The sequence below is a fragment of the Schistocerca gregaria genome, chromosome 7, assembly GCF_023897955.1.
Source record: "Schistocerca gregaria isolate iqSchGreg1 chromosome 7, iqSchGreg1.2, whole genome shotgun sequence".
NCBI classification, from domain to species: Eukaryota; Metazoa; Arthropoda; class Insecta; order Orthoptera; family Acrididae; genus Schistocerca; species Schistocerca gregaria.
This window is the reverse complement of record NC_064926.1, coordinates 283,582,666-283,607,631: the sequence shown is the minus strand read 5'-3', so window position 1 is coordinate 283,607,631 and position 24,966 is coordinate 283,582,666. Positions and strand designations below refer to the sequence as shown.

General features: G+C 41.6%; 1 protein-coding gene and 1 non-coding gene across 3 annotated transcripts in view; both read right to left on the bottom strand.

Moving 5' to 3' along the window:
• Positions 1-24,966, bottom strand: part of LOC126282113 (uncharacterized) — a 388,870-nt gene that overhangs the window by 190,720 nt on the left and 173,184 nt on the right. The gene's annotated exons all lie outside the window — the stretch shown is intronic.
• Trnas-cga (transfer RNA serine (anticodon CGA)) lies at positions 11,502-11,576 on the bottom strand. The gene has a single exon. It is a non-coding gene; the product is annotated as a tRNA-Ser (tRNA).

Genomic DNA, 24,966 nt, shown 5'->3' with positions numbered 1-24,966 from the left:
CTCAAATCTCTCACCAGCACGTCTACAACGGCTCGCTGAGGACTGGCTGGCACAATGCCTTAGTCAGCTCAGCACAGCGAAGTGGCAACGCAATGGCAGCCGACAGCGCAGGCTGCCATTGGTTTATTGGTGGCGGGAGACCTGCTGCCCGTCGCCTGTCAAGTGACAACTACTTTAAATCAGACTAGCAACAGCTGTTGTAACTTTTGTATGGAGTGCAGATGACCAAATAAAGCAACAGAAATTGGTCGCCTTGCAATAATTGTGGAGATATTGATATTTTAAAAAGTTTAATGCATTGGATTAAATACGTATATGTCCTTAAAAAACAACATAACATTCAGTTCCAAAAGAAAAGTAATAATTATTCGAAGTTATCTTCATTAACGAATGTGGTTTTTTAAATGTGCAAGACGTACTGGTTTAGCTGGTTTGGAGTATAGCAACAACAGAAAAACTTTCCCAAGCCATACTACTAAATTCCACAAGTAATTTATCGATTTATGCGAATTCAAAATGGATACTCTTGTATTCTGCATACTTTGTGGTTTACGAATTGTCACTAAACCAGAAAATGTTCATAAGGTTTCGGTCGTATCGTCTAGTGAGGATTGGTGCAACGTGTAACGCAGGGACGTTATCATAGCGTACGTAGGAAAGATGAGGAAACATGTTCAATTTGTCCTTTATTTAGACTGGTTTTTATTTTAGAAACTTTATTTTGTATTTTATACTGCAAATGCCACGGGGATACAAGACAAAGGATACTTGGCACTGTGGAATGTTGATGATACGACTACAGTAATAAAATATATTAAAGAAAACAAAGTGTAATTTTCTATAGCCGGGAAACGATGGTATGAACCATGAAAAACTCTACATTCTAGGCTAAACACGAAATATCCAACGATGGACCAACTGGATAAGGCACAGAACTCGACATTGACAAGATAGAACACTTAGCGCGCTGTCCCTTCCTTTGGATTCGAAAGCTTCTACTTTATCAGTTGTCTAAGGTACTTTTACGTTTAAGTTCGCTATAAAAACTGGACTCAAAAATATGTGTAATAGTTTCCTGAAAATCCTCCTATATATCGACAAAAAAGCCACAATAATATCCCTCTAAGTGGTGAAACGAGGAATAAATTTTTTTAAATGTTGATTCAACTTTGTTGCCATCTGTAACGCTATGTTTGGCTTTAAAATTTCACTCATGTTCATTCAATATTAAATTCCCTAACGATATCCGAAATGGAATGTCCCAAACGTCTAACGCCAACTGCCATTCCGCGTTCAAAGTCTGTTAATTCCAGTTGTGTGACCATAATCACGTCAGAAACATTTCACTTGAATCACCTGAGTACAAATGACAGCTCCACCATGCCCGTCTATATCTTGTGTACGCGATAACACAGCCAACTGTGTATATAAATATCGCTTTCCTGTCACTTTGTCACCTCGTTGTCTTTAAAAGTGAAAAAACAATTCACTTACATCTTCTTACGGAATGGTGATGATGACGACGATGATGATTAGTATTTTAGGATGCTAATCGGCGAGGTCATCAGCTCCCACCACGTTATGGGCTATCAAGTAATAAGTTTCTACCTTTTGTTTAAAAATGATTTTCTCTGTCAAACAGTTTTCAAGCATATACTCTACCCTAAACTTAACAGCTAATTAACATAGGTGACTTGTTGCGCATGACGTGTTATATACTATAACGTATCGTGTGAAATGTCGAATGTCTTAAACAGCGAGCATAAATTGACAGTGAACCAGAATTTCTTCTCATAGCGTACAGCTTAGATATTTCCGGAATGACACTAGAACTTCAGTGGCATAAGGCTGCATTCTTAAATTGCTTTCTGTTAGTAAGTGGAATTGTTCAGTCAGAAGGTGAATTGAAATGGAAAGACGAGGTCCTTAACTCTGTTTGGGCATTTATTGCTTGTCTCAAATCACTCTTGGAAAACGTCGTGACTGTTTCATAAGGAGAGTAGTAAGCAGGTTTCTGTCCAATCTTCGTCGGACTGGTGTCAAATAAACAACCTGTCGACGTGAAAAAGAAAAAAAAGAACAGCTATTTTACAGATTTTAGTGTGTATCAACTATGTTTACCAAGGACCAGGGAGTGATATCCGGAACGCGTTAATTGCCGGAAGTCATTCGTGACGTTTTGCACTCGTTTACTCGGTTTGAGAAAATTGATGGGGAGGGGTTATTGGAGCCGACATGAAAGTGCGCCTTTAGGTTATGTACGGTTGGAAAAACCGGCTTCAACGGAAGTACCGCATGTGTCACATTAACTGACTTAATTCGCAGGATGTTTTCGAGCTCTGATGTCTTTACTACTGTTCCGGAATACAGCACACGCGCCGGTTCTGGAGATTAACATGAGTAAGCAATATTCTTGCTGCTTTCCTTTTCAAAGCCCGTGTCTTTTTTCTGACTAGTCTGTCTTCGTTCTTTGGAATGATACTAATAGGTGCGGTTATACTGGAGCGTTGCTGAACGAGTACAGCAGTGCTAGTGATTTCAATGCACGTGGTTACAGAGGCGCTGCAAGCAGAGCGGCTCGGAGGTAATGATGGGAAAAACCGACCGGCTAAAACCGATACCGGTATTTCAGTTCTGAGTAACCGGTATCTGATCTCAGCTATAAAAAGTGTTTTTAAGTTTCTACTAATAACTGAGTAAAAAATTGAAATATCAATTAGCCACAGCAGCAGCGCCAAAGTCTTTGGTTGTTAAATGAACCTTTTTAAAAAAAACGAGTAATTTTATTCGTAAAATTTCCATCGCTTTGGGATATTGCGATACTATAGAAAACGGGAACAGGGATCAGTGCTAGTTTAATAACAATGCCGACAGACACGAGCAAAATACACATAGCAAAAGAGTTAGTAAAATATTGCTGAGACAGTAATGTACCCGTTATTATGTGGCGTGGCAAACTGGATTGTATGCGTGTACTTGCAACGTGCAAGACTTGCCCTTTCTGGTCTAATGGCAGTTTCTCGCTGTCATCGTCATAAATCGTACTACAGAATGGTACCATCCTTAGCCTGGAAGTATTTTGCGAAGTGTGGTATCGATAAACTACAACGCTCCATTTAAAAGATTACAAATAGGGGGAACCACAACAAACCTGCGACATCACATAAGAAGAAATATGAAAAATTTAATTCATTCATACTTCACAATAAAAATAGCAAGTAGCTGTTCTGCTGCCATTGTCTACCTAATATGCCATTATCTGCTTGTACCCCTGAAAACAGCCAAATTAACCCGAAAAACAGAATTCTTCAACTTCAGTTTTCACCCTTTAGTCTGACTATTCGTAGTTCCCAAACAGTGGTGTGATCCTCAATTACAACATGATTTTTGAACAGAGTTCCAAAAGCTGGAATCAGTAGTAGAATACAAATGATTTTTTCTAATACTCATCCACTTAACACGTCTCAAGAAAAGTATCAAATAGTGCTTGAATTAAGTCTCCTTTTATTTGCCTGTTTAATTTGTATATTCCAATTTTACATCGTTCGATTTATACGTTTATTAAAGGAAATAATAGGAATAAAAATCCAAAAATCGGTTACTTCAAGAATCGGTTATTTTGAACGATTTTAAAAAGCTGGTTAAACTGGCGTTGAAGAAAAACAATATAATCGAAAACTGGTTGTATCAGCGATAACCGCCATCAATACTCGGAAGTGAGCAGCGGAGAGCAGGGCCGAAAGAATCACATACGTGAGTTTCTCAGAGCGGTGCCGGCCGCGGTGGTCTCGCGGTTCTAGGCGCGCAGTCCGGAACCGTGCAACTACTACGGTCGCAGGTTCGAATCCTGCCTCGGGAATGGATGTGTGATGTCCTTAGGTTAGTTAGGTTTAAGTAGTTCTAAGTTCTAGGGGACTGATGACCGGAGATGTTAAGTCCCATAGTGCTCAGAGCCATATGAACCATTTTTTTTTTTTTCCTCAGAGCGGTGACCGGAGTGTTTGAATGACACCGGATGCGTTCTGGTAACGCCGGCAGTATTCGGTTGCTGGCCCAGGCGAGGCAAGGCTGCAAGGGCGTTTCTCAACGCTACAGTTATACGGAAATGACCGTAACGTTTTCTTATCACAGACACCTAGTTATAGCGTGTGTTAAATAACGCAACATTTTATGCGGTAATGACGCAGATGTCGGAGCACCGTCCACTGTGCACCGACAGGAGTGAAGCTTAAGAATTAAGATTTGTCGAATTTGCGTTTGGAATTCTAAGCAATAAATGACGAATTTTTCACCGCGCTCTTGAAGTTCATGCTGACTTACGAATTCCATTATCAGAACATGTTGCTTTCGACGCAGCTTCGTCAGAAAACCGGATGGATTCGAGTACAAACTCGTGGAACTAGAGAAAGTCAAAGGACAATCTATGTACGAGAATATTTGCGGCATATTTCACTTCAAGTCATGCATCGCTTCCATGGCAAAATGATGGCTTATAGATAACGGAATCAAGGGCGGGGAGGGGGGGGGGGGGGAGGGGGGAATGGTGGGGGCACCCACCTAGGTCTTGGGGAAAGGATGAAATATAGTGCAATCAAATGTTTTTTGTTTCATGATTATGATTTAAAAGTCAATATTACGTGTATTTTTAACAGGGTCGAAATTTGACTTTTTTATGACTACTTTAAAGTCATCATTCGTCTTTCAATATACGTAGTTAAAAATATTCCATATCGCCAGACCTTGGCGACCCCTTATAAACTGTTGTATGTCTCCCTGACTGGAAGTAAATTACTTTCTACACAAAATAAGGCAAACTTACAATCTAAAATTCCTTATTCTGTTATCATTATACACTGAATTAGTTGCCAAATTGCTACATAACAGTCAGTATTTCGTGAAACTGAATAGCTGTAATGTGCTTGTGGAGTTCTTATTGCTATGCTCTTTCAAGAACTAAAAAATTATCTATTTCATTTCTTTCTTCTGCTTCCATATTTCGTCACCGATATCCGACAACTGTTTCGCATACAGTCGTCCATGCACCCTTTTTTTAATGACGATGTTTACAATCAGTTTCGCGAATATCAAACAGACATTTGTGTTTTTCAACTTCCGTTATCCGCACTTCTCTGTCGCAGACTCCTTTCTGAGTGTCCGGTTAGCCAAGCGTACTAAGGTGAATCTAGAGCAACCCTCAACAATCGTGGCCACCAGTATCCGTTGGCCACAACACTACCTCATTTACGCACGCGTAGCAGCTACCGCTTGTTTCTTTTGTCGCAAGAAAATGGGCTCATATCAATCCGTCTGCGGTACGACCTTGACAATGTGCCTGTCCTTCGACAACGTGCCGTTAATTTCCTTCCATCCCGTACAGCCACATCATATTTTTGGTTATTTATTGCACAGATGTTCAGTTAAAAAAATTCCGTGTATCCCTAACCTAATAGATTCAGTGTTGTTGCTGGTGCTCGTGTTTCTTTTATTGCACTGTTAAGGGGACATTGTATGTACTTTGCCGCCGATGTTGAGTTATCTAATTTTGTGACCCATTATCTTGGAAACTTTTTAAGACACAAACTTACAATTTTCCATAATTATTGAATGCACCTTTCTAGATACACTGAACTAGAATTATTACGTTTTTTCAAACACTCAATTTTTAGACAGAATTTCGTAAATAAATGACAATAAAAACAAATAAACTCGGGATATTTTAATTATTCTAGTTCCAATTGCTGAATCTCACACTTGGCAGGCTGTGAACATTTTTAGAAAACAGGTAATTTATTTTAAAAAATGTAGTTCAGAGATATCGAGGTTTAAAACTTACTATTTTACAAATTCATATGAAGAACGTACCTGCAGCTTTTTCATGGGGGGGGGGGTCCAACACTATCATTTAGGAAGATAAACAGGTCTGCCCACCACATAAAAAGGTTCAGCTGTTAACACCAATAGAGTCAATCTAGCAGAAATTTAAAAGACACACAAATACGTTACCACCCTTATTACATGCGGGTAAAACTGTAGAGAAACAGTAATTGATCGAAGCGTCTTTAAATAAAACATATGTATTATAGCTGTTGAGGTACTTATTTATGAAAACGCAACTAATTGTAAGCTAGCATTGGAGGCAATTATATATTTTTGGATATCATTATTAATCATTTATGTTTGTAGTTGTTGTAGCCTTCAGTCCTGAGAATGGTTTGATGCAGCTCTCCACGCGACTTAATCTTGTGCAAGCTGCTTCATCTCCCAGTACGTACGCTGCCCTCCAATACTAAATTTGTGATCCCTTGATGCCTCAGAACATGTCCTACCAACCGATCCGTTCTTCTAGTCAAGTTGTGCCACAATCTCCTCTTCCCAATCCCATTCAGTACATCCTCATTAGTTATGTGAGCTACCCATCTAATCTTCAGCATTCCTCTGTAGCACCACAATTCGAAAGCTTCTATTCTCTTCTTTTCCAACTATTTATCGTCCATGTTTCACTTCCATACATGGCTACACTCCATACAAATAGTTTCAGAAACGACTTCCTGACACTTAAATCTATACTCGATGTTAACAAATTTCTCTTCTTCAGAAACACTTTCCTTGCCATTGCCAGTCTACATTTTATATCCTCTACTTCGACCACCATCAGTTATTTTGCTCCTCAAATAGCAAAACTCCTTTACTACTTTAAGTGTCTCATTTCCTAATCTAGTTCCCTCAGCATCACCCGACTTAATTCGACTACATTCCATTATAGTCGTTTTGATTTTGTTAATATTCATCTTATATTCTCCTTTCAAGACACTGTCCATTCCGTTCAACTGCTCTTCCAAGTCCTTTGGTGTCTCTGACAGAATTACAATGTCATCAGCGAACCTCAAAGTTTTTACTTCTTCTCCATGGGTTTTAATACATACTCCAAATTTTTCTTTTGTTTCCTTTTCTGCTTGCTCAATATCCAGATTGAACAACATCGGGGAGAGGCTACAACCCTGTCTCACTCCCTTCCCAACCACTGCTTCCCTTTCATGTCCCTCGACTCTTATAACCGTCATCTAGTTTCTGTACAAATTGTAAATAGCCTTTCGCTCCCTGCATTTTACCCATGCCACCTTCAGAATTTGAAAGAGAGTATTCCAGTCAACATTGTCAAAAGCTTTTCTAAGTCTACAAATGCTAGAAACTTAGGTTTGCCTTTTCTTAATCTAGCTTCTAAGATAAGTAGTAGGGTCAGTATTGCCTCACGTTTTCCCATATCTCTATGAAATCCAAACTGATCTTCCCCAAGGTCAGCTTCTACCAGTTTTTCCATTCGTCTGTAAAGAATTCGCATTCGTATTTTGCAGCCGTGACTTATTACACTGATTGTTCGGTAATTTTCACATCTGTCAACGCCTCCTTTCTTTGGGATTGGAATTATTATATTCTTCTTGAAGTCTGAGGGTATTTCGCCTGTCTCATACATCTTGCTAACCAGATGGTAGAGTTTTGTCGGGACTGGCTCTCCCAAAGCTGTCAGTAGTTCTAATGGAATGTTTACTCCCGGAGCCTTTTTCGACTTAGGACTTCCAATGCTGTATAAAACTTTTCACTCAGTATCATATCTCCCATTTCATCTTCTTCTCTTCTCGCTTCCCGCGCCCGGGTTCCCGGGTTCGATTCCCGGCGGGATGGGGAATTTTCTCTGCCTCGTGATGACTGGGTGTTGTGTGCTGTCCTTAGGTTAGTTAGGTTTAAGTAGTTCTAAGTTCTAGGGGACTGATGACCATATATGTTAAGTCCCATAGTGCTCAGAGCCCTTTTTTCATCTTCATCTACATCCTCCTCCATATCTATAACATTGTCCTCAAGTACATCTCCCTTGTGTAGACCCTCTATATACTCCTTCCACTTTCTGCTTTCCCTTCTTTGCTTAGAACTGGGTTTCCATCTGAGCTCTTGATATTCGAACAAGTGGATCTCTTTTCTCCAAAGGTCTCTTTAATTTTCCTGTAGGCAGTATCTATCTTACCCCTCGTGAGATAAGTCTCTACATCCTTACATATGTCCTCTAGCCATCCCTGCTTAGCCATTTTGCACTTCCTGTCGATCTCATTTTTTTGACGTTTGTATTCCTTTTTGCCTGCTTCATGTACTGCACATTTATATTTTCTGCTTCCGTCAATTAAATTCAAAATTTCTTCTGTCACCCAAGGATTTGTACTAGCCTTCGCCTTTTTACCTACTTGATCGTCTGCTGCCTTCTCTACTTCATCCCCCAAAGCTACCCATTCTTGGTCGACTGTATTTCTTTCCCCCATTCTTGTCAATTGTTCCCTTATGCTCTCCCTGAAACTCTGTACAACCTCTGGTTTAGTCATTTTACCCAGGTCGCATCTCCGTAAATTCCCATCTTTTTGCAGTTTCTTCAGTTTTAATCTACAGTTCATAACCAATAGATTGTGGTCAGAGTCCACATCTGCCCCCGGAAATGTCTTACAATTTAAAACTTGGTTCCTAAATCTCTGTCTTATCATTATATAATCTATCTGAAACCTGTCAGTTTCTCCAGGCTTCTTCCATGTATACAACCTTCTTTCATGATTCTTGAACCAAGTGATAGCTATGATTAAGTTGTGCTATGTGCAAAATTCCACCAGTCGGTTTCCTCTTTCATTTCCTACTCCCAATCCATATTCACCAACTACGATTCTTTCTCTCCCTTTTCCTACTAGCGAATTCCAGTCACCCATGACTATTAAATTTTTGTCTCCCTTCACTATATGAATAATTCCTTTTATTTCATCATACATTTCTTCAATTTCTTCGTCATCTGCAGAGCTAGTTGGCATATAGACTTGTACTACTGTCGTAGGCGAGGGCTTCGTGTCTAAAAAATGGTTCAAATGGCTCTGAACACTATGGGACTTAACATCTATGCTCATCAGTCACCTAGAACTTAGAACTACTTAAACCTAACTAACCTAAGGACAGCACACAACACCCAGTCATCACGAGGCACAGAAAATCACTAACCCGGCCGGGAATCGAACCCGGAAACTCGGGTGCTGGCTTCGTGTCTATCTTGGCCACAATAATGCGTTCACTATGTAGTTTGTAGTAGCTCACCCGAACTCCTATATTTTATTCATTATTAAACCTACTCCTGCATTACCCCTCTTTGATTTTGTATTTATAACCCTGTATTCACCTGACCAAAAGTCTTGTTCCTCCTGACACTGAACTTCGCTAATTCTGACTATATCTATCCATTTCCCTTTTTAAATTTTCTAACCTACCTGCCCGATTAAGGGATGTGACATTCCACGCTCCGATCCGTAGAACGTCAGTTTTCTTTCTCCTGATAACGACGTCCTCCTGAGTAGTCCCCGCCGGGAGATCCGAATGGTGGACTATTTTACCTCCGGAATATTTTACCCAAGATGGTTCAAAAAATGGTTCAAATGGCTATGAGCACTATGGTACTTAACATCTGTGGTCATCAGTCCCCTATAACTTAGAACTAATTAAACCTAACTAACCCAAGGACATCACACACAGCCATGCCCGAGGCAGGATTCGAACCTGCGACCGTAGCAACCCCGCGGTTGAGCACTTTACCCAAGAGGACGCCATCATCATGCCCTCGGGAAAAATTACGGCCATAGTTTTCCCTTGCTTTCAGCCGTTTCATTTATGTTAAGCAATAATATTATTATATTGTTGTTGTTGTTGTGGTCTGTAGTCCTGAGACTGGTTTGATGCAGCTCTCCATGCTACTCTATCCTGTGCAAGCTTCTTCATCTCCCAGTACCTACTGCAACCTACATCTTTCAGAATCTGCTTAGCGTATTCATCTTTTGGTCTCCCTCTACGATTTTTACTCTCAACGCTGCCCTCCAATACTAAATTGGCGATCCCTTGATGCCTCAGAACATGTCCTAGCAACCGATCCCTTCTTCTGGTCAAGTTGTGCCACAAACTTCTCTTCTCCCCAATCCTATTCAATACTTCCTCATTAGTTACGTGATCTACTCATCTAATCTTCAGCATTCTTTTGTAACACCACACTTCGAAAGCTTCTATTCTCTTCTTGTCGAAATTATTTATCGTCCATGTTTCACTTCCATACATGGCTACACTTCATACAAATACTTTCAGAAATGACATCCTGACACATAAACCAATACTCGATGTTAACAAATTTCTCTTCTTCAGAAACATTTTTCCTTGCCATTGCCAGTCTACATTTTATATTCTCTCTACTTCGCCCTTCATCAGTTATTTTGCTCCCCAAATAGCAAAACTCCTTTACTACTTGAAGTGTCTCATTTCCTAATCTAATTCCCTCAGCATCACTCGACTTAATTCAACTACATTCCATTATCCTCGTTTTGCTTTTGTTGATATTCATCTTATATCCTCCTTTCAAGACACTGTCCATTCCATTCAACTGCTCTTCCAAGTCCTTTGCTGTCTCTGACAGAATTACAATGTCATCGGCGAACCTCAAAGTTTTTATTTATTCTCCATGGATTTTAATTCCTACTCCGAATTTTTCTTTTGTTTCCTTTACTCCTTGCTCAATATACAGATTGAATAACATCGGGGAGAGGCTACAATCCTGTCTTACTCCCTTCCCAACCACTGCTTCCCTTTCATGTCGCTCGACTCTTATAACTGCCATCTGGTTTCTGTACAAATTGTAAATAGTCTTTTGCTCCCTATATTTTACTCCTGCCACCTTTAGAATTTGAAACAGAGTATTCCAGTCAACTTTGTCAAAAGCTTTCTCTAAGTGTACAAATGCTAGAAACGTAGGTTTGCCTTTTCTTAATCTGGCTTCTAAGATAAGCCGTAAGGTCAGTATTGCCTCACGTGTTCCAGTATTTCTACGGAATCCAAACTGATCTTCCCTGAGTTCGGCTTCTACTAGTTTTTCCATTCATCTGTAAAGAATTTGCAATAGTATTTTGCAGCTGTGGCTTATTAAACTGATTGTTCGGTAATTTTCACATCTGTCAACACCACCTTTCTTTGGGATTGGAATTATTATATTCTTCTTGAAGTCTGAGGGTATTTTGCCTGTTTCATACATCTTGCTCACCAGATGGTAGAGTTTTGTCATGACTGGCTCTCCCAAGGCCGTCAATAGTTCCAATGGAATGTTGTCTACTCCCAGGACCCTGTTTCGACTCAGGTCTTTCAGTGCTCTGTCAAATTTTTCACGCAGTATGGTATCTCCCATTTCATCTTCATCTACATCCTCTTCCATTTCCATAATATTGTCTTTAAGTACATCGCCCTTGTATAGACCCTCTATATAGTCCTTCCACCTTTCTGCTTTCCCCTCTTTACTTAGAACTGGGTTTCCATCTGAGCTCTTGATGTTCATACAAGTGGTTCTCTTATCTCCAAAGGTCTCTTTAATTTTCCTGTAGGCAGTATCTATCTTACCCCTAGTGAGATATGTCTCTACATCCTTACATATGAAACTTCCTGGCAGATTAAAACTGTGTGTCCGACCGAGACTCGAACTCGGGACCTTTGCCTTTCGCGGGCAAGTGCTCTACCAACTGAGCTACCGAAGCACAAATCACGCCCGGTACTCACAGCTTTACTTCTGCCAGTATCCGTCTCCGCTGTGAGTACCGGGCGTGAGTCGTGCTTCGGTAGCTCAGTTGGTAGAGCACTTGCCCGCGGAAGGCAAAGGTCTCGAGTTCGAGTCTCGGTCGGGCACACAGTTTTAATCTGCCAGGAAGTTTCATATCAGTGCACACACCGCTGCAAAGTGAAAATCTCATTCTGGATCCTTACATATGTCCTCTAGCCATCCCTGCTTAGCCATTTTGCACTTCCTGTCGATCTCATTTTTTTGACGTTTGTATTCCTTTTTGCCTGCTTCATGTACTGCACATTTATATTTTCTGCTTCCGTCAATTAAATTCAAAATTTCTTTTGTCACCCAAGGATTTCTACTAGCCTTCGTCTTTTTACCTACTTGATCCTCTTCTGCCTTCACTACTTCATCCGTCAAAGCTATCCATTCTTCTTCTACCGTATTTCTTTCCACCACTCTTGTTAATTGTTCCCTTATGCTCTCCATGAAACTCTGTACAACCTCTGGTTTAGTCATTTTACCCAGGTCGCATCTCCGTAAATTCCCATCTTTTTGCAGTTTCTTCAGTTTTAATCTACAGGTCGTAACCAATAGATTGTGGTCCGAGTCCACATCTGCCCCTGGAAATGTTTTACAATTTTAAACCTGGTTCCTAAATCTCTGTCTTACCATTATATAATCTATCTGATACCTTTTAGTATCTCCATGGTTCTTCCATGTATACAACCTTCTTTCATGATTCTTAAACGAAGTGTTAGCTATGATTAAGTTGCGCTATATGCAAAATTCTACCAGGCGGCTTCCTCTTTCATTTCTTAGCTCCAATCCATATTCACCTTCTAAACATTCATGGTGGTGTCTGTTTGTTCTATATCGTGTCTCCCTACCACTTTCGCGCAACGACGTTCTGAGCGTGTTTTTTAGGGAATTGACTAGTTTGAACCTGGGACCTGTTGCTGGTAAGGAGACGCCAGACCACACATGACATGTAGAATTCAGAAGAGTTCAGTGAGACTAGCGATGATATAATCAAATGCTTAATGATCTCAGCGTCAGCTCCACTGCACTCCCTGTAAAAGAATCTTAATACTAACTAAATTTAGTGGAAAGGGTTCAAGGCTTTCCTATTTTTAGTTAGCTGGTAAAATAACGTCGAAAAATCAGTTAAGTTTCCCATTGGTAACTTTATTCTACTCACAAAACATCGTTTATAAATTGCACTATTGATAAAAGGAAATGTTTTAATACAGGATGGTAAAAACCAACTGCGTTCAACAAAAATGTGAACGAATATTCCCTAAATGAGTTTCCAAGTTCTACAACCGATCGAAGGATGACCTATGCCATATCACATCTATAATCTAGGTTTAAATTAAGTTTCACAAAATAGAAAACTATCAAAATTGTCTACAGTGACCCTCAATTATCTTTAATTACTTATCTAACTTGTCATCAATTACAGTGGCTGATGTGGCTTCTCAATAACTATATAAAAGAAAAATCATCGCGTTTCAGATCTGTTCTTCAAGTGGCAAATGTGAACACCATGAGTTTTAATTAACGATCGACACTAGTATTACGCAAAAAAGGGGGTGTAACAGATGAGACTTCTGCAGCTCTGAGTGAAGCCTTATGCGCTCAAAAATGCGGCATCGCGTGCATTCATTACCTTGTCGGTGTTTAGGCAGCGTCAGGGCAGCGGCGGGCAGCCAGCTCCACTCACCTCGCCATATCGGAAGCAACTCTCTTCACTTCTCCTTACTACAATTTACCGAAGTTGGTTAAAAAAAACTATCTGGCTGTGTTTTCATCTGACCTATCAGGGTCTCAATGTTAACCTTAAGCTCCGCCTACAAATATTCTGTCTATCCAATGAGAAACTTTATACTTTTCGTGGTGGGGCAATGTTTTTAAAATTTGCAACGTAACAGAGACGCTAAAAAGTCTCACGCTAAAACCTGCAGCTGGTGTGGTCCTTTTAGCGTTATCGTAAGATCTATACTGTTCTTCTGGAGGGCTCTATGTTTTAACATGGGCTGGGGGGGTGGTCCTTGACGTACCTGAGACGCGAAAAAGTCTCACACTAAAACGTGCAGGTGGTAGTCTTAGGGGAAGGCTGAAGACGTGGGTGTCCAGTCCGTCCCTCATCGTAGGGCCTTCTAGCTTAACACGGTTCTGATCTCGGCTTCTGTTCTCATTTCTCCCCTCAGAACTGCGTCGGTCTCTCGGTGGGAAGGTACGACATGCATTTAGGTATTCTTGTGTTAGTCTGTGGTATTCCATTTGCTCACTCGTTACTAGTATTACTATTGTTAATTTAATGTCATGATTTATTCGGAGCTATGTGACATACTACTAGATTTGCTTATTATGTCAGGGTTTTCATGAAAGGTGTTGGATTTGCCTGACACCTTACAACCTACTACGTTTCCTTCTCTCCCTTTTCCTACACTCGAATTCCAGTCACCCATGACTATTAAATTTTCGTCTCCCTTCACTATCTGAATAATTTCTTTTATTTCATCATACATTTCTTCAATTTCTTCGTCATCTGCAGAGCTAGTTGGCATATAAACTTGTACTACTGTAGTAGCTTTGGGCTTTGTATCTATCATGGCCACGATAATGCGTTCATTATGCTGTTTGTAGTAACTTGCCCGCATTCCTATTTTTCTATTCATTATTAAACCTACTCCTGCATTACCCATATTTGATTTTGTGTTTATAACCCTGTAGTCACCTGACCAGAAGTCTTTTTCCTCCTGCCACCGAACTTCACTAATTCCCACTATACCTAACTTTAACCTATCCATTTCCCTTTTTAAATTTTCTAACCTACCTGCCCGATTAAGGGATCTGACATTCCACACTCCAATCCGTAGAACGCGAGTTTTCTTTCTCCTGATAACGACATCCTCCTGAGTAGTCCCCGCCTGGAGATCCGAATGGGGGACTATTTTACCTCCGGAATATTTTACCCAACAGGATGACATCATCATTTAATCATACAGTAAAGCTGCATGCCCTCGGGAAAAATTACGGCCGTAGTGTCCCCTTGCTTTCAGCCGTTTGCAGTACCAGCACAGCAAGGCCGTTTTGGTTATTGTTAACAAGGCCAGATCAGTCGATCATCCAGACTGTTACCCTTGCAACTACTGAAAATGCTGCTGTCCCTCTTCATGGACCACACATTTGTCTGGCCTCTCAACAGATACCCCTCCATTGTGGTTGGACCTACGGTACGGCTATCTGTAACGCTGAGGCACTGAAGTTTCCCCACCAACTTCAGAAGAAGCTGCAAACTTCGAGAGGGAGCTGCCTCTTTCCGGGGTATTTATTTCGTGTTCCTGCTGACGGCGTGACGTTTGTAGCACAGTGACTGACCTCTGTGGTTCGATGCTAGAAGGTTCCCTCGTGTATCGTACACGTGACTTATGCTGGCTCCTGATCCGTCTGCCCTGCTTTCCAGCGGGGCGGGCAATGTCCTCCGGACGACGCCCCAGTAGACTGCTGACTGCTTGGTTCGCATACTCGATCGGACGATTACCTCTCCGCGGTACTGCTCCACTTCCGTGTATCTGCTAGCGTGCTTGAGTCCCTGTAGCTTCCTTCACCAAGTCTTTACTTAATTTTATAACTAATATTTACACATACGATCACTACGCCTATTACAAAACATTATAATCAAATTCTCTCATATAATAGTACTAACGCAGAATTAAACTAGAATAAATTGTTATAACGTATGTTGCGATTTGCCCATTTGTTCACTTGTAATTAAATGTTGAACTAGAAGGGTTTTTACAAAACTTCGGCTCAAAATCATATAACCCTTTTAATGGTAAATAGGAGAGACGGCCTTGTTTGCTTCATCCTCAGTTTTCCTGGATGGTTCCGCTTCTTCATTCTGGGATTCCGCATCACCTGGTGACATGCCACTCTCTTTCGAAACAAGTGCATCAGAATTGTGTCTCTTTTTTAGAAAAAAAACCAGAAGGTATTTCTGTCTTGTCCGTTTCATAGTTGTTTCTTTTTTTTTCAGACACGACTCTTTTAACAACTAAACACACGCACGCACAGCTTAAGCTGTCACTCTAATTGTGACTGCCCAAGGGTAAGCGACAGAATACACTGGATTGGTTCCGTTCAGTGTTGCCAGCCAAAAATAAGTTAATTCCGCTACGAGCGCATCCAAATTCCACTACAGTTTCAAATGTAATTTATGATATAGTCTACATAATTCCTGGCGATATACGTGCTAAATAAATAATTTAAGCTATAAACAAATATATTCCATATCTTTCCAGCTGGGGCGTTTAACGTTCAGCGGCAGCTAGGACGACAGTGTCCGGTGTTGGAGCTGAATATCGTGCTTCATTCAAACAGCTGCTGTTAATATAGTGATTGTAGTTTGATGCGACAGGCAATTTTCCTCTTTATATGGAATCTGAACTGGCTAAGACGTAAGGAGTTAATTGGCAAGGTTTTTTTTTAGCATTGTGTGTGTGAAACGTTTCAATGTTTAATAAAATCACAGTGAAATGGATGAATTTGTTGATGCAGCAATATTTTCATCACCTTCGGTTCTCAGATAATGACCGATACGTTTTTCAAACTTACGGAAATGTTCCTCCGTAATTGTGTACGAAATATAATAATGATCAATAACGGTTCTCGTTTTGGATGTCTGGTCATACTTTCACCAAGTCACTAAACGTTTCTGCAAGTAGCTTAATAAATCTTTTAGTTTTAATGTCTGTCATCATGGAGAAAGACTATTCGGTATCTGCATTCCCGTTCATATATTACATGGTTTGTACTTGGCAGTGAAAATTTAAGAGGGTTTTACATTTCGCCAAAGAAAGTTGAATTCCGCTACATTTTTAACAATTTCAGAATTTCGCCGCTACGCTACGAAGGCCAAGAAACTCCTATACGCGTAGTGGAATTCCGCAACTGTTGGCGAGATTGCACTCACTTTCGTTGCACACATAGTGAGGGTGGGGATAGACACCCCGACGCAGGCACAGCTATTTTTTGCAGCCTCATTCCTCCATGGCTTATCACTACGTCAACCAACCGCAGTGCGCGACTATTTTGTGGCATGGGGTTTCAAAAGCGGGTATTCTTCTAATATTGATTTTTTTGTGTGTAAACTAAGGAAGGTGGGGCGGGTCCGGACCCCTGGACCCCCCCCCCCCCCCCCCTTATATACGTCCGTGATTCTTATACAGACATTTCTGCGTGTTTTATGCACTAGAATAACCCTGGCCCATGGTCTGTGTCTTCTTCAGCGTCACAACAGCCCAGTGCTTGCCTCCTCCTTTTCTTTCTTGCTCGTTTTGTCATTTGCTGGGTAGCTAACTCTGCTTCACGTACACGAAACTGATCCAATTCCCGCAGTCTTTTAGCTGTGTTCTGTCCAAATCTTACCCATATCTTCTTTAGAACCTTAGGCCTTTCATAGTTCCCAACATTAAAAGTTAATACAACATCAGACACTGTTAACTTTAGAGTGATAAGGTCAACAAGTACATTTCTAGGCACATGGAACCACAGAACATTATTGAAGGACTCATTCACATTGTGGGTCTTCCCATGTACGCACTTCTTTAATCGCTCAGTATTTGCCAAATCTGAGTAAATAGGTTTGATTGCCATAATATCATTACTTTCACCACTGTCACCCGTTTCTAATTTCCTTTTCGATGCACTAGGGGGCGTGGTCACTTCAGAAACATTATCGTGCTTTCTTTCATTGCTAGCACACGTGTTCTCAAGAACTTTAGAAGAAAATACAGGTTTCACATATCTGTTACCAGCAAATTTGTGTTTCTTGAACATACTTTTACGCTTGGTCGTTTTATTTGCATAAAAAAGCAGTAGGAGTTAGCTTACTACAAAAATAGGCGATAATCACACTACTTTCAATGAAAACTAGTGCCAGAAATAAAGGGCTGATTTATTTATTCGTACTGCCAACTTATGAGACGTAGCAGTAGACCCAAAACAAGGCATTTCACAGCCTTCTAGACTGTGTAGTTCCCAAGATATGACTGCTCAACTGTGGCAGTATGTCCGCCCCCGTTAGCTGAATGGTAGTCGCGGTGGATTGCCACGCCAAGGTGCCCGGGTTCGATTCCTGTGGTGGTGGCGGTTAGTGTTTAACGTCCCGTAGACAACAAGGTGATTAGAGACGGAGCGCAAGCTCGGGTTAGGGAAGGATTGGGAAAGAAATCGGCCGTGCCCATTGAAAGGAACCATGCCGATATTTGCCTGAAACGATTTAGGGAAATCACGGAAAACCTAAATAAGGATGGCTGGAGACGGGATTGAACCGTCGTCCTCCCGAATGCGAGTCCAGTGTGCTAACCACTGCGCCACCTCGCTCCGATGGTTCGATTCCTGGCTGGGGCAGGAGATGTTCTCCGCTCAGGAACTGGGTGTTGTGTTGTCCTCATCATCATTTCATCCCCATCTCCGACGCACAAGTCGCCCAATGATGCATCGAGTGCAATAAGTACTTGCCCCCCCTCCCCTCCCAGTGGCAGAACTTCCCCGAATGGGGGATTCCCGGCCCACAATGCCGTACGCTCATTTCTATGTGGCAGTATACGCATAGCCGCGAAATTTGACAGTCACACGTTAACATTCAAAATATTATTTGAAGGTCTAACAATTGTCTGATTTTAATGGAGTAGAAAACAGAAAATGTCAAATTTCAACGAATTTCATGTACAATGAATGTCCCATTAAGAAAATGACATCAGCGGACGCCTTGTAGTAGGTGTTTTTACTTGGCGTTCTTCATGGAACCATCATCACAAGTGATTCATTTTGGACAAGTTATGGGATGAGGTGGAAGCAGAAATGCAGACTACAAGTAGATACAGAGTGAGCCCAAACGAACTTTACATTTTCAAAAGTTCATACAAAATAATCGGCACAAGTTATCTGCTTCAAACTTCAATCCGTTAATAGCTTATCTCTGAACGTTGTCTTACTGATCACAGGAAGCCAATAAGCGCTCCTGGAGACACACGGCAAACGTCAAAGCATGTTAATACTCGTCCAAAAACTTGTGAAATATTCTCTTAAGACAAAGAAAAGGACAGACCACGAAGGAATTATAGGAATGGGACGGAGATTGGTAGACGTGGTGTACATGTACAGACAAACAAATTACTATACTCTGAGAAGAAACGAACGACTTACTCATGAAAACCAGCTCCACAAACTGAGTAAGTCAGTTACGTGTTGGTCCACCTCTGTTCCTTATGCAAGCAGTTATTTCAAATGGCTCTAATCACTCTGGGACTTAACATTTGAGGTCATCAGTCCCCTAGACTTAGAACTACTTAAACCTAACGAACCTAAGGACATCGCACGCATCCACGCCCGAGACAGGAATCGAACCTGCGACTGTAGCAGCAGCGCGGTTCCGGACTGAAACATAAACATAACCAAAGCCTTGCACACAAACAAAAATTACGCGAAGCGAAATGTAGTGTGAGGAGGGCTATGCGAAAGGCTTTCAATGAATTCGAAAGTAAAGTTCTATGTACTGACTTGGCAGAAAATCCTAAGAAATTTTGGTACTATGTCAAAGCGGTAGGTGGATCAAAACAAAATGTCCAGACACTCTGTGACCAAAATGGTACTGAAACAGAGGATGACAGGCTAAAGGCCGAAATACTAAATGTCTTCTTCCAAAGCTGTTTCACAGAGGAAGACTGCATTGTGCTTCATTCTCTAGATTTTCGCACAGTTGACAAAACGGTAGATATCGAAATAGACGACAGAGGGATAGAGAAACAATTAAAATCGCTCAAAAGAGGAAAGGCCGCTGGTCTTGACGGGATACCAGTTCGATTTTACACAGAGTACGCGAAGGAACTTGCCCCCCTTCTTGCAGCGGTGTGCCGTAGGTCTCTAGAAGAGCGAAGCGTTCCAAAGGATTGGAAAAGGGCACAGGTCATCCCCGTTTCCAAGAAGGGATGTCGAACAGATGTGCAGAACTATAGACCTATATCTCTAACGTCGATCAGTTGTAGAATTTTGGAACAAAAAAGTTCGAGTATAATGTCATTTCTGGAGGCTGGAAATCTACTCTGTAGGAATCAACATGGGTTTCGAAAAAGACGGTCGTGTGAAACCCAGCTCGCGCTATTCGTCCACAAGACTTAGAGGGCCTAAGACACGGGTTCGCAGGTAGATGCCGTGTTTCTTGACTTCCGCAAGGCGTTTGACACAGTTCCCCACAGTCGTTTAATGAACAAAGTAAGAGCATACGGACTATCAGATCAATTGTGTGATTGGATTGAGGAGTTCCTAGATAACAGAACGCAGCATGTTATTCTCAATGGAGAGAAGTCTTCCGAAGTGAGAGTGATTTCAGGTGTGCCACAGGGGAGTGTCATAGGACCGTTGCTATTCACAATATACATAAATGACCTTGTGGATGACATCGGAAGTTCACTGAGGCTTTTTGCAGATGATGCTGTGGTGTATCGAGAGGTTGCAACAATGGAAAATTGTACTGAAATGCAGGAGGATCTCCAGCGAATTGACGCATGGTGCACGGAATGGCAATTGAATCTCAATGTAGATAAGTGCAATGTGATGCGAATACATAGAAAGATAGGTCCCTTATCATTTAGCTACAAAATAGCAGGTCAGCAACTGGAAGCAGTTAATTCCATAAATTATCTGGGAGTACTCATTAGGAGTGATTTAAAATGGAATGATCATATAAAGTTGATCGTCGGTAAAGCAGATGCCAGACTGAGATTCATTGGAAGAATCCTAAGGAAATGCAATCCGACAACAAAAGAAGTAGGTTACAGTACTCTTGTTCGCCCACTGCTTGAATACTGCTCAGCAGTGTGGGATCCGCACAGGTAGGGTTGATAGAAGAGATAGAGAAGATCCAACGGAGAGCAGCGCGCTTCGTTACAGGATCATTTAGTAATCGCGAAAGCGTTACGGAGATGATAGATAAACTCCAGTGGAAGACTCTGCAGGAGAGACGCTCAGTAGCTCGGTACGGGCTTTTGTTAAAGTTTCGAGAACATACCTTCACCGAGGAGTCAAGCAGTATATTGCTCCCTCCTACGTATATCTCGCGAAGAGACCATGAGGATAAAATCAGAGAGATTAGAGCCCACACAGAAGCATACCGACAATCCTTCTTTCCACGTACAATACGAGACTGGAATAGAAGGGAGAACCGATAGAGGTACTCCGGGTACCCTCCGCCACACACCGTCAGGTGGCTTGCGGAGTATGGATGTAGATGTAGATGTAGAAGCGCCTAGAACCGCTCGGTCACAGAGGCCGGCAGCACTTATTTGGCTTGGAATTACAGAGTTGTTGGATGTACTTCTGAAGTATATCGTGACAAATTCGGTCCAAATGGTGCGTTAGATCGTAAAAAACACGTGTAACAGTTGTGATACTAAATGTAACTGGGTTTTCTTTTAATGCTAGTCAGTTGTCAGGATGAGCATTACTGCAAAGGGCATTTAATTCTAAAGCATTATGTCAGGGTGAAAATGCTAAATAAATTAATTTTTCTCTCTTAACAACAGGGCAGGGTGGGTTCTTCCTTGGCTCGCGTATGAGGTAGAATGAAACAGCATTTTTACATAAGGTAACTTTTATTGCAAGTTTCATACAACTGTTTTCTTACTCGACGTTCTGGCTCGGAGAACGGCAGCTGTGTCGTTTGCGTAGCCTTCTGCTGCGGCAGCAGCGGCGTCTGGTCTGATTACGCGTGGCAGTGTGTATCTCGTGTCGCCGTCTCGCCCAGCTGGCTAGAGACGCGCAGCGCGAGGTGGCCCGTTTAGTTTTTGCAGGCGAAGTCGTGCATCGGATGGTGATACCTTGGATGTGGCGTCCCAGTGTTTTTCTTCTCTAAGCGGCCGCGTGTGTTGTGCGTCGGCCAGCGGAGCGGCACGGCGAGGGAAGGCCAGTGTCCCGGACTCAAACGACGGACTTCAGCTTGCCAGTCTTCGGCTGTCAGATCTTCATCCCAGCTCACAGGTGACTGCTGATGTGAGGCCGTCTCCTTCCCGTCCTCACGAGTCACCCGGGTTCGTAAAAATCAGACTTGAAAGACCTTTTAACTTCTGGCGCCGATGCAGCTGCTTGCTATTCCATTACAGCGGCGGACCCGGTGCGTCTGTGTATGATGTAGTCTCTTCTTGCATGACGGTCTTCAGCACCGAAACTGACTGAAAACTACTGCTACTCTTCTCTTCTTCCTTCGTCTCTCGTCTCTTCGTCTTCCTCCATCGGGCCCACTGCGTCTCGCGTATTTATTCACTTCAGTCCACTGGAGGTGAACGACTTCACGGTCATTGCCTCGTCTGTCACGTTGAAAAGCTTCTCGAAGAATCTTCTTAACGTCGGTCATTGGCTCTTGGAATGTAGGCAAGGGCCTTTGCTCACATGTGACAACTGAGACACACGTAAGCTGGTCGGGCGATGCCCTGACGGCTGTATCGACAGCGTCCGCTTATGTGGAACTTGCTCACTTCATGGTCATTGTCTCTTCTGCTCTGCTGTTCTGCCCGCTGTTTGCCAGTGTGTAATTCTTCTAAACTAAACTAAGTTTTTCATTTATATTCTAATTTCTACTTCACTTTGATTTCACTAATTTATTTACTTAAGTACCGCTCAACACTCGAGTTAGATTGAGGGCCCTGCCCATAATCCTCCAAACTTTCTTAATTGGAGAGAGATTTGGCATTGTTAGAATTTTGGGAAGATGTGGTTCATCGGTAAAGGAGATCGCTTATAAAACACTAATACGACCTATTCTTGAGTACTGATCGAGCGTTTGGGATCCCCATCAGGTCAATTGAGAGATGGGCTGCTAGATTTGTTACTGGTAGGTTTGATCATCACGCGAGAGTTACGGAAATGCTTCAGGAACTCGGGTGGGAGTCTCTAGAGGAAAGGAGGCGTTCTTTCCGTGAATCGCTACTGGGGAAATTTAGAGAACCAGCATTTGAGCCTGACTACAGTACAATTTTACTGCCGCCAACTTATATTTCGCGGAAAGACCACAAAGATAAATAGGCAATCATTTTTCCCTCGTTCTGTTTGGGAGTGGAACATCGAGAGGAGATGCTAGTTGTGGTACGAGGTACCCTCCGTCACGCACCGTATGGTGGATTGCGGAGTATGTATGTAGATGTAGACGTACCTTAAAAAAAGCCACAATGGTGAAGTCTTGTGGTCACGGTGGCCATCTGCATCACACGTCTTCACCAGCATCTGCCCGGCCGAGCCATCGTCCAGGCAGATGTGTGTTTAGGTGTTCATAAACAGCAAGTGAGAGTGAGGGGGTGCACCATACTTGCAAGATTAAATGAGTGAAGTCTTCTTGCAATTGACAGGGAAGCCACAAGGAAAACATGTTTAGGTTGCAAGTACCTGGGACGATTTCCTCCATGAAAAGGAAAGGGCTGACACTGCGCACGGCACATTGAACTACATCAACTCTAGTTCATTCTTGGTGGACAAATTGGGATTTTCTGTTCCTTATAAGCGAACATTGTGCCCATTAACTTTACCGCCAGCGTAAAACGTTGCTTTATTGCAAAAGATTAACTCCTTTGATAAGTAGATGTCACTGTCAATCCTTGCCAACATCTCTGTGCAAAAGTCAGATAGTGCAGCCTGGGGTGAGTGCCTGGGACAACTGCAGTTTTAAGCAAGATTCCTGAAACCGTTGTTTGTGCGATATAAAACTCACGACTTGCTCAACTGATGGTTTCTGTGGGCTTCGCTAAAATGCTGCTCGAACGCGATCAACATTTTGCTCTGACACCAGAGCCCGACCAAGACTTTTGCCATCTTCTTCATAATGTTTGTACTAGGTATAAATGGAGATTGCTGGATGATTCCTGGACTGCGTGCGAAATGTTAGTGACTCCCTTTTGGTAATTAACGGTCGCATCTTCTTTTCTGTTGTGTGACTAATTGCCGTACAGCCTACAACAAAAAATTTCGCCTGTACGTAAAAAAAAAAAACTTCCACTGAAACTCTGTTAATAGGTTGAAGTCTGAAGTGAACAAGTTGTACCGTTTCGTCGGTATGAATTTTTGAAAATGTAAAGTTTTCTTGTGCTCTTACTGTTTAGAATACATTTCCTTAATCTCTTATTTCTTACACTGTATTAAAACGAGAGGCAATAACTACATAGCTGACAAACATAAGAAAATTATATTTTATGGTGTGAAAGTTTGCAAAAGCGTTTTTAATCGGATTGCTTCAGTTGAAACATTGTTAAACTTTCATCCTGTTTGATGAGGGCCTGGTAAGGAATGCTATATTTCTCATCGACACTCAGAGAGCCTTCTAGGTTAATGACAGTGTTCTGCAGAATACATATGCACATCACAATATCATCAGCAGATTGTGAGCTTTGTGCTGGCATACAACTCTCATTATTCCAAATCACAATCAATTATTCGTCGTGCTCTGGAAAGAAGTTTGTTGATAAATTATGTCTCTGGATTTGAAAGTCATTGACTAAAAGGTTTGATAAAATTAATGTACGTCTGTGGTTAAAATGCCACAACAATGGATACGCCAATGACTGCAAAGGCAGTACAAATGAAGTCTTTGGTAGCAGAGAGTCTAGCTATATTCTTGCATCAAGCGAAATGCATTAGAAAAACGAATTTCTTTTCCTATATCCTCCAAAATCGATAATAATGAATTTTCCATGAGCACCTGCAACTGTTAGTACTACACTTGAAAAACATGTTTATAATTGTTAAAAAGTGTACCGGATTTTTCTGGGAATTTTAGACAAATGTGTTTTCTGTCAACAGCACCAGTTGCATTTCAGAAGTTCTATATATTATAGAAATCATTTACAGTCTTCCTAAATTCATCTTCAGAAGGCACTCTAAAGTGGTCGAGATCAGTTAATCTCACAACACTTTCGTACTTGACTCCACAATTCTTGCAACGGTTGCAAATCCTATTCTGAATTTAGAGCCATATCTCAAAATGTTGTTAGGACTATGTAATAATAAAGAATTTTGTTGAAAAAATCGTATTTGTGCCATGAGCTGTACAGCTGGATGTTTACTGTCTACCGGCTTCGTTTATAACAACTATCTTCGTAGTAGAAAAATAATGTACGTCAATAGATCAAAAATACATGTTCGTCAAATATGACCGCACCATATATAGAACATACATAACTGTCATAACAGCCTGTCTGCAAGTAGTCCATATAAACGTGGTGTGCCTTGGCACAAATACAGTAATGTACACTTGGTGATAACTCCACACTTTTCTGGAGGTATTGTTGGCGGACATATTATCATTGGTATAC